Raw genomic sequence first — 12,001 nt, forward strand, 5'->3', positions numbered from 1 at the left:
GCAGGTGATGATAGGGTCACTTGCAATAACCCATTATAAAATAGAAATAAAACATTATAAAATAGAAATAAATATCACAATGAGGAGAACATAAGAATGAAAAGAAGCAAAATATGAAGTTCGATCACAGAAACAAATTCGCTTACTGTGGGAGTCAGAAGACTCTGACTGTGGGTGAACTTCCTATTTGATGCCAAGCTCGTGCTGGCAAAAGTGAAAAGGAAGACATGATCAGCATCATGGATGATAGATGATAGAATAGTATTTCAGTCATTCAAAACAAGCAAAACTTTTCCAAACACTGTTTTGGAGCAGCGGCTCACAGGTGTAGAATCCTATGTGAAGGGCACAGAGAGTGTAGTGAGCAATGCTTTTCCAGAAACATTTCCTATGACAATTCCTAATGGCTGTCCCTGGAACATCCTGGAATGATGGTAGAGGGACCGCAGGGACCTGTAACTGAGTTGGTGAAGGGGAAGGCCTGTCTCCCGTGGCTCCCTCACAGAGGGATGCTCAGGAATGTAGGAGGTGAGCTCTTGAGTTTTTGCTTGGTTACTAAGGATTAAAAATGAAGTCAAGTTTAGCTCTTAGAAGAAGGAGGGAATTGATCAGGGACCAAGATGAGGCCACTTGCGTGGCTGGGGATTTTTACCCTGAATCCTGTAATGCAGATGAACTTGTTTTAATGAATCCTGAAGGGCCCATCAACTTGAGTGAACTGTAAATTATGTACCCAGGAAACTGAATGAATCAGCCTGATGGATGTCATCTTAGTTTGGGTTCCCCTGGAGAAGCAGACTCAGAGACCAGCCCTTGTGTACAGGTAGTTTATTTAGGAGGTGATCCCAGGAAGCTCAAATGAGGGAATGGGGAATGCGGGATGGGGAAAGGGGAAAAAAAACAAGGTGGTGTTTGTTAATGATTGACTTGCCTTTCATCTGGAAGATAGATGCTCTGTTTTTACCTCTTTAGGGAGATTTCTTTGATTCTCCAGCCAATTATGTTTTTACCTTTGTTTGCTCCCGTCACATTTTGTCCTTGGCCCTCCTGTAGCACTAATAAGGTCACGTGATGTCTTGGCACTTGTAATACGTTTGTCTTTTCTACTGGACCATGAGTTCCTTGAGAAAAGAAACAACAATATTTTAATGTCTTTGGTCCAGCACATAATAAGCGTTCGAAACTATTTATTGATTGTATTAAAGTACCACCCTCACAGTCAAGTGGAGCAGTCAGATCTTTGAGAATCCATCGCACGATTCTCTTCCGTGTGGCTAGACCTGTCCTGACGAAACAAATTCTTTGATAAAGGGTCAGCAGGAACCTCTCTCTTCTTTTGTAAGTAATACCACCAGAGGTGATTTTAGATTTTTGTTGCTATAGAAACCTCAGAAAGTACATTAACTTCAATGCAAAGGCATCTTATTCCTTAAAAATTTCATGTTTGAATGATTTAAATGCAGGTCCCAGCGGGGTGATTAAATGCACTTCATGTGAGGGAAGGAGTATAATGTTGTGGCTAAACGTGTAGGCTTTAGATTCAGACTGCCTGGGTTTGACTGCTGGCTCCATCCCATAATACCTGTGTGACCTTGAACAAGTCAGGTGAAGAAATTGAGGCTTGGAGACATTATGTATCTTTCCTGAGGATTCACAGCTCTACCACTTAAAACTTTTCGTGATAGTTAATATTAGCTTCAGAAACCTTTCCAAGGGCACACTGTTAGTTAGGTGACGGAGTTGGAATTTGAACAAGGTGAAAGAAAATAACTTTTCTTTTTTCTTTTCCCCCCTCCCTTCCCTTTTCTTATTCTTTTCTGCAAGAAAGGTTCACTTTAACTCTTGTTGGAAAGGGGTTTAGTTGCATTTATATAGGAACAAAGAGTATGTTTCTAGTAGCAGGCAATAGCTTGTTGTTATCATTGCCCTTCATAAATATTACAATGCCTCTTGAATGGAAATGCCTTAGTTTATTTTAATAGCCCCCATTTACTGGGCACCTACTATACACCAAGTTCTTTACCTGTATGATTTCTTACCCTCATAATAGTTCTGCAGTATCCGTTGTCTCCGTTTGGTTTTCCTGGAGGTAGGCCCTAAGACAATGGTCAAATGCAAGTAGTTTATTTGGGGGAAATGGTCCCAGGAAATACTGAGGAGTGGGTGAAGTGAGCAGGGAAGGGAAGGCGGCCAGTTAAGGGCGCGTTGTGAAGTAAGTTAACAGTGTGGGCAAGTGGCGTCAATCCTGCTGGGCAACTCTAGAAGCCAGTATGGAACCAGCGCCTCGGGGTGGTCCCACCACAGTGTGAGGGCGCTGGGGTGTTTCGTGCACTGGTTCCTATTGCTTGTTGGTTGAGGGCTGCACTCTGGGCATGTTAATTATTCAGTACTTGTGGCCTACCGTGGGTGAGCTGAGTGGGCTCCTGGGGACAGAGAAATCCTTAGGCAATTAATGAAGATACCGGCAGGTATGAGGTTCAAGAGAATTTGGGTGGGGCACCTACCATGTCTGTTGCAGTTACTTACTATCTACATTTTAAGGACGGGGAAACTGAGGCTCAGAGAAATCAACTGACTTGCCCCTACTCCCTCGTATAAAATGTCAGACCCGGCTTGGCATTAGAATGCAGGTTGTTCTGACTTCTACATCCAGACTTTTCCTACTCCTTGCGTCATCCTGCTTTCCATCACCAGGCTGGGGAGTAAATAGCCTGTGTGAAATCAAACTAGTCTGAGGACTGTGACTCCCTCTGAAAGGGAATGTACTTTGGGGATGTTAGGGAGGTTGGAGTCATTAACTGTTGGGTTGCTTAGTATTTGGAATCCATCCTGTCATGACTTGCATTGTGTCCTCCAAAAAAAGATACATTAACGTCCTAACTCCCAGTGCGTCAGAATGTGACTGAATTTGGAAATAGGATCATTGCAGATGTAAGTAGTTAAGATGAGGTCCTACGAGGGGAGGGTGGGCCCCTCGTCCAATATGACTGGCAGCCTTACCAGAAGAGGGCTGTGTGAAGATACAGACCCACGGGGAGAACATCATGTGATGATGAAGGCAGGGTTGGGAGTGCTGCAGCTGCAAGCCAGTGACCCCCCCAAAGACTCCAGCAGACCACCAGATGCGATAAAGGAGTCCCCTGCTGACCCCTCGATTTCAAACTTCTAGCCTCCAGACTGGTGAGACAAGAAATTGCTCTTGTTTTAAGTCACCCAGTTTGCGGTATTTTGTTATGGCCACCCTAGGAAACTAATACACACCTATTTTTTTTTTTTTTCTTTCATAAAGCTTTTACTGACACTAGTGATTGTGCAAGAGGGGGATCTGGTGCCAGCTTGCAGAATCGTCTGAGTTGGGAGCTCCAGCTGCAGTCTGCATGACTCCCTTTCAGAGTGGTGTGGGTATCTTGAGCAATCAGTGCCTCTGACACAAAGACTATAAAACAACCAAGTTTGGATAAAAAGAATTTCTTCCTTTAGTACTTACTAGGCTCTACTCTGATTGATGTACTTAGCACTGCTTCCAGCTAAGGTAAAATAGATCCTATTTCATAGACAGGGAAACAGGAAAATAGGGCAGTTAAGGAATTTGGAATGAAGCCATCTGATGTGGCCTCTTACAAGCCTTTTTCCCTCTGATCCCTCAGGATCCCATCAGCAGCTTCACTACTCTACTTCAGTGCCAGGATCTGAGCAACTTGCCTGGGACAAAGTAAGACAGTGATAGAAGACTTATCTTTAGAAATTACAGTCCTCAGACTTAGAGCTGAGCACACTTTCCAGGGAAGAAGAGTAACAAACTGGTACCCAAATGTGTTAGGAGCACCCAGAGATGGTGGCTGAGATGTCCCGTGTGTTGGTGGAGAATCCTAGCCCACACCCGGAGGGGTATGCACAGCTCACTTTCTGCTTCTGTCATCTTAAGACAAAATCATTTCAATGTGTCTTCCATTCCCATCACTTTGCACACTGACACAGAAAACAACTTCAAGCTCCAATGAGTCTGATTTCAGAGTATTTGGGGTTGGATGCTGTGGGCGTAGACTGTCCATTAGCAAGAGGCCCCTGGGAACTGTTATTCAAGGAGATGCTCACCCTTGCGTCCACTTCGGCTGTTGTCGGACCACACAGTCTAATGGGGAGAATGCAGGTGCCGGAGCCAGGAAGGTCTGGGTTTGAATACAACTTCTTATGATTTAATTGCTGTTTTCTTATATATATACTTCTTCTGTAATATATCTGTAACTGCATAAAAGTGTCCATGTCACAGTCTTGAAGGATTTAAATGAGGGTAAGGAAAGAATCTATGTTACAGGGTTCCTAAGAGGATCAAATGCAGAAACCATGAGAACTGTGCCTATAAGCACTGCATGCCTGTATTTGCTGTATGGCTGTTAGCTCTTCTTCTTCTTGTTACAGTTACCAGTATGAACAGTGATAGTGTAAGCAATATATCTGGCAATCCATAGTTTTTCCCCAGGCCGCTGACTTGACCACTGCAAAATGACAGAGTCCAACAGAATGGGAAAGAACTCTCTCTCTCTCTCTCTAATAATAGTATCCAAATACGTTCTTTCCTTGGGCATTTGTGAAAAGAAGAGTTGTGGCAGATGGAATTCACCCTCAGAGTGACAGATAAATAACATACAGGCATAGCCAGAGGGGGATCTAGGGGTGACCACCAATTCCTCTTCACTATGGCGGTGATGATCCTCTTGGTCATGTTTAGCTTTAGTATTGCCTGTCCTGCTTATGGTCTAGATCGGTGCTCCTCTAACTTTAATGGGCCTACCAGTCACTTGGGAACCTTATTAAAATGTAAAATCAGGGCGCCTGGGTGGCTCAGTTGGTTAAGCGACTGCCTTCGGCTCAGGTCATGATCCTGGAGTCCCAGGATCGAGTCCCGCATCAGGCTCCCTGCTCAGCGGAGAGTCTGCTTCTTCCTCTGGCCCTCCCCCTCTCATGTGCTCTCTCTCTCTCTCTCTCAAATAAATAAATAAAATCTTTAAAAAAAAAAAAAAAATGTAAAATCAGATTCAGAGGTCTGGAGTAGAGCATGAGGTTCTTCATTTCTAACAAGCTCCCAGGTGATACCAGTGCTGCCCATGAACCACACACACTTTGAGTAGCAAGGCTATGGATGCTTTTTATTTTCCTTACCTTGTTCTATCACATCTGTGGATTTAACTCTTTGTGGATTCCATTGCCCCTTCTCAGTTGACATAGGCTGATTATTTTCTTGGCTCATTCATTCTTTCAGCATCCATTAAGTCATTACTATGTGTCAGGAACTGTGTTAAGCACTAAACATGACAGTTGATAGACGTGGGTTTTGGTGTCATTGATACCAGTTCCAGCATTCTCCATAGAAACAGAGCCCCTGGTCATGAAGTCTCCATTGGATATTCCCCTGCATCTTTCCACCTATCAGAGCAGTGGGCTGGGTTAAGAGCAAGTGGTAGGGAGAGAAGTTATTCTTTCCAGATACAAGTCAGATGGCTCTAGTCTCTAGTATCTGCTTGGCCTCTTATTTAGGTCCCTGCCCATTTTGACACAACATTCCACTCCTTTGTCAGATGCTACTTGAAGTAGAATCATAGGGCCATACTGAATTGTGCACAACAGGTGACTTAGGTAAAGTTTTTAAGATATCTATCCTCTCAAGTCTTTCCATGTTTATCATCAAAGAGGTTTCTTCCAGACCAGCCTTTTGCCCCATCTCACTGCTCCTTTCTTCCCCTTCCCGGATCTTCTCTCATCTTCAGATTCTTACTGCTTATGCTGAGCAGTTTGGCTCTGGCCTAGCTAATATTTGGGTACCAGTTTTGGCAACTAATGGGTTCTTCATTTGTTAGGCCCCATCCTCCATAGATGGTAATGGGATATTAAAAATAATAAACATTTCTTCCTTATTAAGCATAAAATCTCAGAATCGACCAGTAAAAGAGCTTAGTAATTTGGTGTCCTATAGACAGACAGAGTTGTTCTAAAGGAAATGATATAAATTATAATGCACAGTAATACATCACCAGCACCTCTTGCCACACTCATTCTGTAGATGGCTGAGCCAATCTTGCAATTGCATCAGTTTGTTTCTGTTTTCAGTTTCAATGGAGAAACAGAAGCTGCTTGGCAGATTCTCAATACTGATTTCACAGTTTTTAATGCTTATGAATGAAATTGCTTAAGTTCAATCTATACAGTAAAGATCTCTTTGTGTATTTCTATTTCTCCGATGATTTCTGTTTTTATTTGCCATTGCACAAATCTATGAAAATGCTAGAGGCAGAATATGCTTTCAGGAAAACTTGTTTTGTAAAATTCTTATTACAAAATGCCGCCTTCTCTGCAGTGTTGTGATGGGAGGGTCTTTATAGCTCTCTCTGGCTTTCAGTAGATGAAACAATTTCTGGGCTGAGTGTTGGCTAAAATAATTTTTTCCTCACATTTCTTAAAAATCATTTATTCTGTGATTACTTCATGATTCCCACTATCATGTATGTTTTCTCTGGCCACTCTCCACACCCTTGTCTCTGCCTATAGCAGCTGGTCTTAAACACTCTGCACTTGCTTTATTGTCTGGTTTTGTGCTTAACTGATTCATGTCCCCCTTCCATGTGGACCACATACGTCAAGGAAGGAAATTATTTTTATGTTCTACATGTTTACTGAGGGTTTTGTCTTTTCTTCCTTGACCCAAACTCCTGGTTGCTGGTGTGTAAGCTTGTTTACTCTGGGTAAAACACAACTTCCAATTTAGAAGTGATATGGCTTAACAAGTCTCATAAAAAGAACTGGAAAGATCTCTGAACATCAAAGAGCTTTTATGTGCTGACGTTTTGTAGAATGTAAAAGAATCTGGAACATATGGATTAAATTCCTCTTAAAGCACATTCCTCTTTAAAAACTGCTTGAGACAAGTCACATTTTGGATTTCCTCAGCCTGTGTATTTTCTCCCCTTCTGGCTAGTGTCCTGTCCCATTATGGGGACTTTTACTTGAGTAGTCAGAGACAATGCCTTGATGAATTACAATGATCTATCCTAAAGAGGTTTCGAAGACCGGCTTTTTATTTTCAACCACTTTCAGCCTTTCTGGTGGATGGTTCTGATAGTCCAAGTGTGGATTCTAGAGAAGAACTTTTGAGCAATAATGATACACCTTGAACATGCATAGTTTCATTTTTTCTGGTGAGAAGAATGGACTGTAAGTTGATGTGGTTAACCACTAGTTCCTTTTTGAAACTTATTGAACTGATTATTACAGCATCCTGGTTTTCTCTCTACCTCTCTAGTTATTCCTTCTCAGACTCTATTGTGAACTGCGGGAGGCCTAGGGCTTTGCTCACTGCTGTATCTCCAGGACTCTGAACAGTGTCTGGCATATAGCTCATGTTCAACAGACATTTATTGACTGGATCTCTGAGACTTCTGAATGGAGTTATGCTTGAAGGGTTTATCCTTGAATTCCTTCTCTACCCTGACTTCCTTAGAAATCTCAGCCACCCATCTGATACCCATTGACCCATCTATCTTCCTGCTTCCTGTGTCACAACTCCAATGATTTGCAGACAGAGCAATTAGCTCTCTGCTCACCACCTTAGGAAAAATAGTCTAAATGCAATTCAAAATCCTTACCCCAGCCTCAAAGTTGATCTTTGTCTCCACTTCTGCTTTTCTCCCCCATCGTCTGTTTATAGAATTCTTTACCATTTCTCCATTTATTCCATTTCTACTACCAGTTCTCTAGGGCCTTTTTTGGGGGGGGGGTCACAACACACTATTTCCTTTGAGCTAGTCTCCTTGCCTTTCTTATCTATCTCTATACTGCTGGTAGATTTATGTTCTACAACCTTGCTGCACTCAGAAACTTTCAACGTAATAGGACCCTCCAGAATAAAAAGATAATTTTTTAGCTAAATTCTCAAGGCCCTTCACTACTCTGCCCCAGTCTATCTCCCCATCCTTATCAGCAATTGAAATGGTGTGCTAAGGTGATTTATTTAAAAATAATGTATAGGATGACTTGGTGAGGAGAGGGCATGTGCGACTTGGATCAGGAGCAACTATCAGTGAGGCTAGCCTTAGAAAGAAAGCCAATATTTCACACAAAGGAAGGGGCTGGAGGTTAAGAGACAATTCAAAAAGTCCTTAAATGCTTCTTGCTCATGTTTTGGTGCTTCTCATGTATGTCTAGACTGAGAGTTCCTCCCTTAAGACTCGAAAGTATATGTTATCAAGGTAGAAATTATTCTTGAAATTGATAGTGTAATAGTTTCTGAAAACAGTCAGATTCAAATTCTGATTTCCCTTTCCCAGGTTGTGACTTTGGGCAAGTTATCTGACTTCTCCAAGACTCAGTTTTTTCATCTGTCAAATGGAGGTAAAAATATTTAACATACAGAATTTTTGTAAGATCAAAGTGAGATAATCCATGTACTGTACCAGATATAGTCTTGAGACATCATAGCTACTCAGTAAATGGTAGATATTTTTTGTCATTACTGTTCTTTTTCTTAGACCTTTGAGATTTTTTTTGGTTCAGAGAATCTGGCTACTTGAGTATCTCAGTATTTCTAGCACCCATTACAATAGAGATGAGTGTTTTACAACCCTCAATGTGTTTGTTGAATGGTGATAACAATGTTACTGACATTTATTAAAGTGGCTATTTTGGGTTTTGGAGAGTTTTGTTATTATTATGAAGATACTAAACCAAAAAATCTAGCATTGACCAGCAATCTGACATCATTATTGACATCATTGGTGCTTTGTGATTTTGAGGATTCTATTATTCAAAGTTTTCTATGTGGATAATATGAGCTTCCAAATATTAACTTGGACTAATACTTATTGAGTATTTACTAGGTGTGTGGTTGTGCTAGGTGCCAAAAATACTAAGCCAGATCCTCCTTTGGGAAGCACATATTGTAGGGACATTCCACCAAGTATAAAGTGTTGTGAGAATGACTGAATCTGCCTGCAGAGTCCCAAGAGCCTTCTTTGAGGAGAAGATAATTGAGTTGAGTCTAGAAATGATAAATGGGCATTATTGTTGATGGTGGGGTGGAATCCCAGGGAAAGGAAATCGCTTGGACAAATGATAGGGAGGTCTGAGAGGAAATGGCTTGTTTTGAAAAGTGGGAAGGCAATTAAGCATGATGACTTCAGAATTTCTTCATAGGAGAGGTTTGGGGGAGGTGATCTAGTTGGAAGAAAACCAGAGAACTTACATTGAAGCTGAATCTGCATAGCATCTTGACACAAAATTGTTAAGCTTTCTATTGCCCATATCAAAGATGAGGATATATGGCTTCTGGACATTATTGGAGGGGGTGGGTTAATCTCTCCCAAGTCATCTCCATGGCTGTGCAACCACAGCAGCCTGGAGAATTGGCTGAGATGAGTTGCAGAAGAGCAGCTGCAGAGGAAGGTGAAGCCAGGAAATGGAAAGCTGTAAAGCAGGTTAAGGGAACATTGCAGGTTTTAACATGATCGGCTTGATGCCTTAGAAAGTTGACTAGTTAGAACACGAGGGTGCATTGGGAGAGAGGACAAGAATGGAGGTAGAGAGGTGAAGTAGGAGCAGTGGGATGGATTCAAAGAATGAATAATTGAGTACATTCTTTACTACAACATTTTTCTTCCTGACTCACACAAAGAACTATTTCTGAGGTAGTTATCCTGAAAGAGTATAATAATACCTAACACTTATTGAACAATTTGTATGTGAGCAACACCATTTGGGGCTCTTTCCATGGATTAATTTGCTTAATATTTATGATAAGCCTATATTTAAGGATCTACCATTTTTGTCATTTTATGGGTAAGAAAACAAAGTCACAGACAGAATAAGTAACTCGCCCAAGGTCACAGAGTTCTAAAGAATTGGAATGAGCTTCAGAGCCTAGGTGATCTGATTCCAGAGACACTGTTGTGATCACTCCGTTGTCCTGTTTATTCACAGCAATGTTTTAATATTTCTCCTGTGCATTATGTAGAAGATGAGTGAAGTATTATATCCATTGTGGGGTTTTGCACATAATGTGTGCCTAATTGAGATCTGCTAAATCAACGAGTAAATTTCAATAATATCATCATTCTCATTAATTGAGCATTTATGTGCCAGGCCCTGGGTTGAGTGTTTACATCAATTACTTAGTCCTCATAGTAACCCTCAGATATAGTAGGATATTAATACTTAATGTTTATATAATCAGTTAGGATTACAAAGCAGGGTTAGCCTGGTGATGGGTATTAAAGAGGGCACGTTCTGCATGGAGCACTGGGTGTTATACGCAAATAATGAATCATGGAACACTACATCAAAAAAAAATATGTATTATTAGTTTTGACAAAAGTATAAAGGTATTAACTCATAAAAAAATAAAATAAAACAAAGCAGGGTTATATATAACATCTCTTTTGATCTACATAAAAAAGTCGTATGAAGTATATAGCAATTTCACTCCTCTTTTGTGGTTTAAAGATCGGCCCAGGTCATACACCTAGTAAATTGTAAAACTAGTATTTGAACCTAAGTCTTCTGGTGCTGAATGTTGCTGACTTTCCATACTACACTGTCTGTCAGAGATCTTTATACATTATGAAATACTATTCACTCGTAAGGGTTAAAATAACCAGAGAGCGTGCTACAGGGAGGGAAATTCTAAGCTTACCCTAGAAATGCAGGAGCACAGATGTTTTGGGAGAACATTCCAGGTAATAGGAATGGTTGTCAGAGAAGTAAAGAAGGTTGGAAAGTGTGAGGTATTTTTTGATAATTAGCAGCTCAGGTGTGTGACAAGTACTTAGCAAACTGTAAAGGCATTATGTAAACATTAGTAGTTATTATTATGGAGTTCATGAATATTTTCTATTGGAGTGTGCCAATTTGGATTCTTGACACATGTTGTGTTTTGTTTGGATGAAAGGAGAAATCATAAACCGTTCAAGCAACTGGAACACGCATTATACACACATATACGTCGGAGGACTGGACCCCTGCCATTCCTATTTTTATATGTTGAAATCTCTAACTGTCTAATCGTGGTGGTACAAAGTTCACTCCCTCAGCAGCCAAGATTGATTTTTCCTTTGAGTAGACATGCTTCACAGAAGTACCCTTTCCCGTTACGTTTTGAAAGTCATCAGACATGCTGTTATAAATGATCATGGAAGATTACTGGAGATGCTGCAAAATAATAGTGAACCAAGTAGCATCTGTAATTTCCAAGGATGGCTCGCAATCATCACTCAAAATGAACCCTATCTGAGTGCAGGGCTGAACTTTTCTTTTCCTCCCTCTTTCTTCCTTTTACTACTTTATAACATAGCTGAAATGGATACTGCACCTCATGAATTTTTATGCAAAATATTAAGTTACCAGCCACTGCTGTGCAGACAAACTCTCATTGTGACGATGAGAGTTAGCCCGCACAGTTCAGTGGCTGACATCCTTGGATAAAAAGACTCCATGTCAAACCGGCCAGCTGAGAGTAAAAGGCCGTGCTGGTTGCTGACCCAAAAAGTGTTTTGGATGCTTCTTGGTTCAGACTCTCCTACAGACTGGAAGGAGAATGATTCCATGTTTGTTGACGGAATTGCCACTTGCTCAAGGTATCTGTTTTTGTAACACATTTTATGTATCTCAACCTCTCATATGTATAAACCGTGAGAGAATGAAGTTCTCTGAGCGGGCAATTGCTGAGCCACCCTTTCCAGTTCCTTCTGGGCTAGATGCAACTGGTTCTGGTACAATTGATCCCCAAGTCCTGTTGATTCTATTTCATTAATATCTCCTGAATCTACATTGTATCCCTCCATCGACCCTGCCACAGCATCGCTCAGCCCCTCTTGACTTTTCTCAGCTATGTCATTGTAGCTGTTTTTTGTCTTGATTCCCCTTTTATTGTCTCCTCCCCTTTCTTTGATCTCTTTCTCAGCTGCCAGGGTGATTTTCCCACCTTCCAGACCTTGTTGTGTGGCTTTTTTTGTTGTAA

Source organism: Phoca vitulina, unplaced genomic scaffold (assembly GCF_004348235.1).
Source record: "Phoca vitulina isolate PV1807 unplaced genomic scaffold, GSC_HSeal_1.0 scaffold21, whole genome shotgun sequence".
In the NCBI taxonomy this organism is placed as follows: domain Eukaryota; kingdom Metazoa; phylum Chordata; class Mammalia; order Carnivora; family Phocidae; genus Phoca; species Phoca vitulina.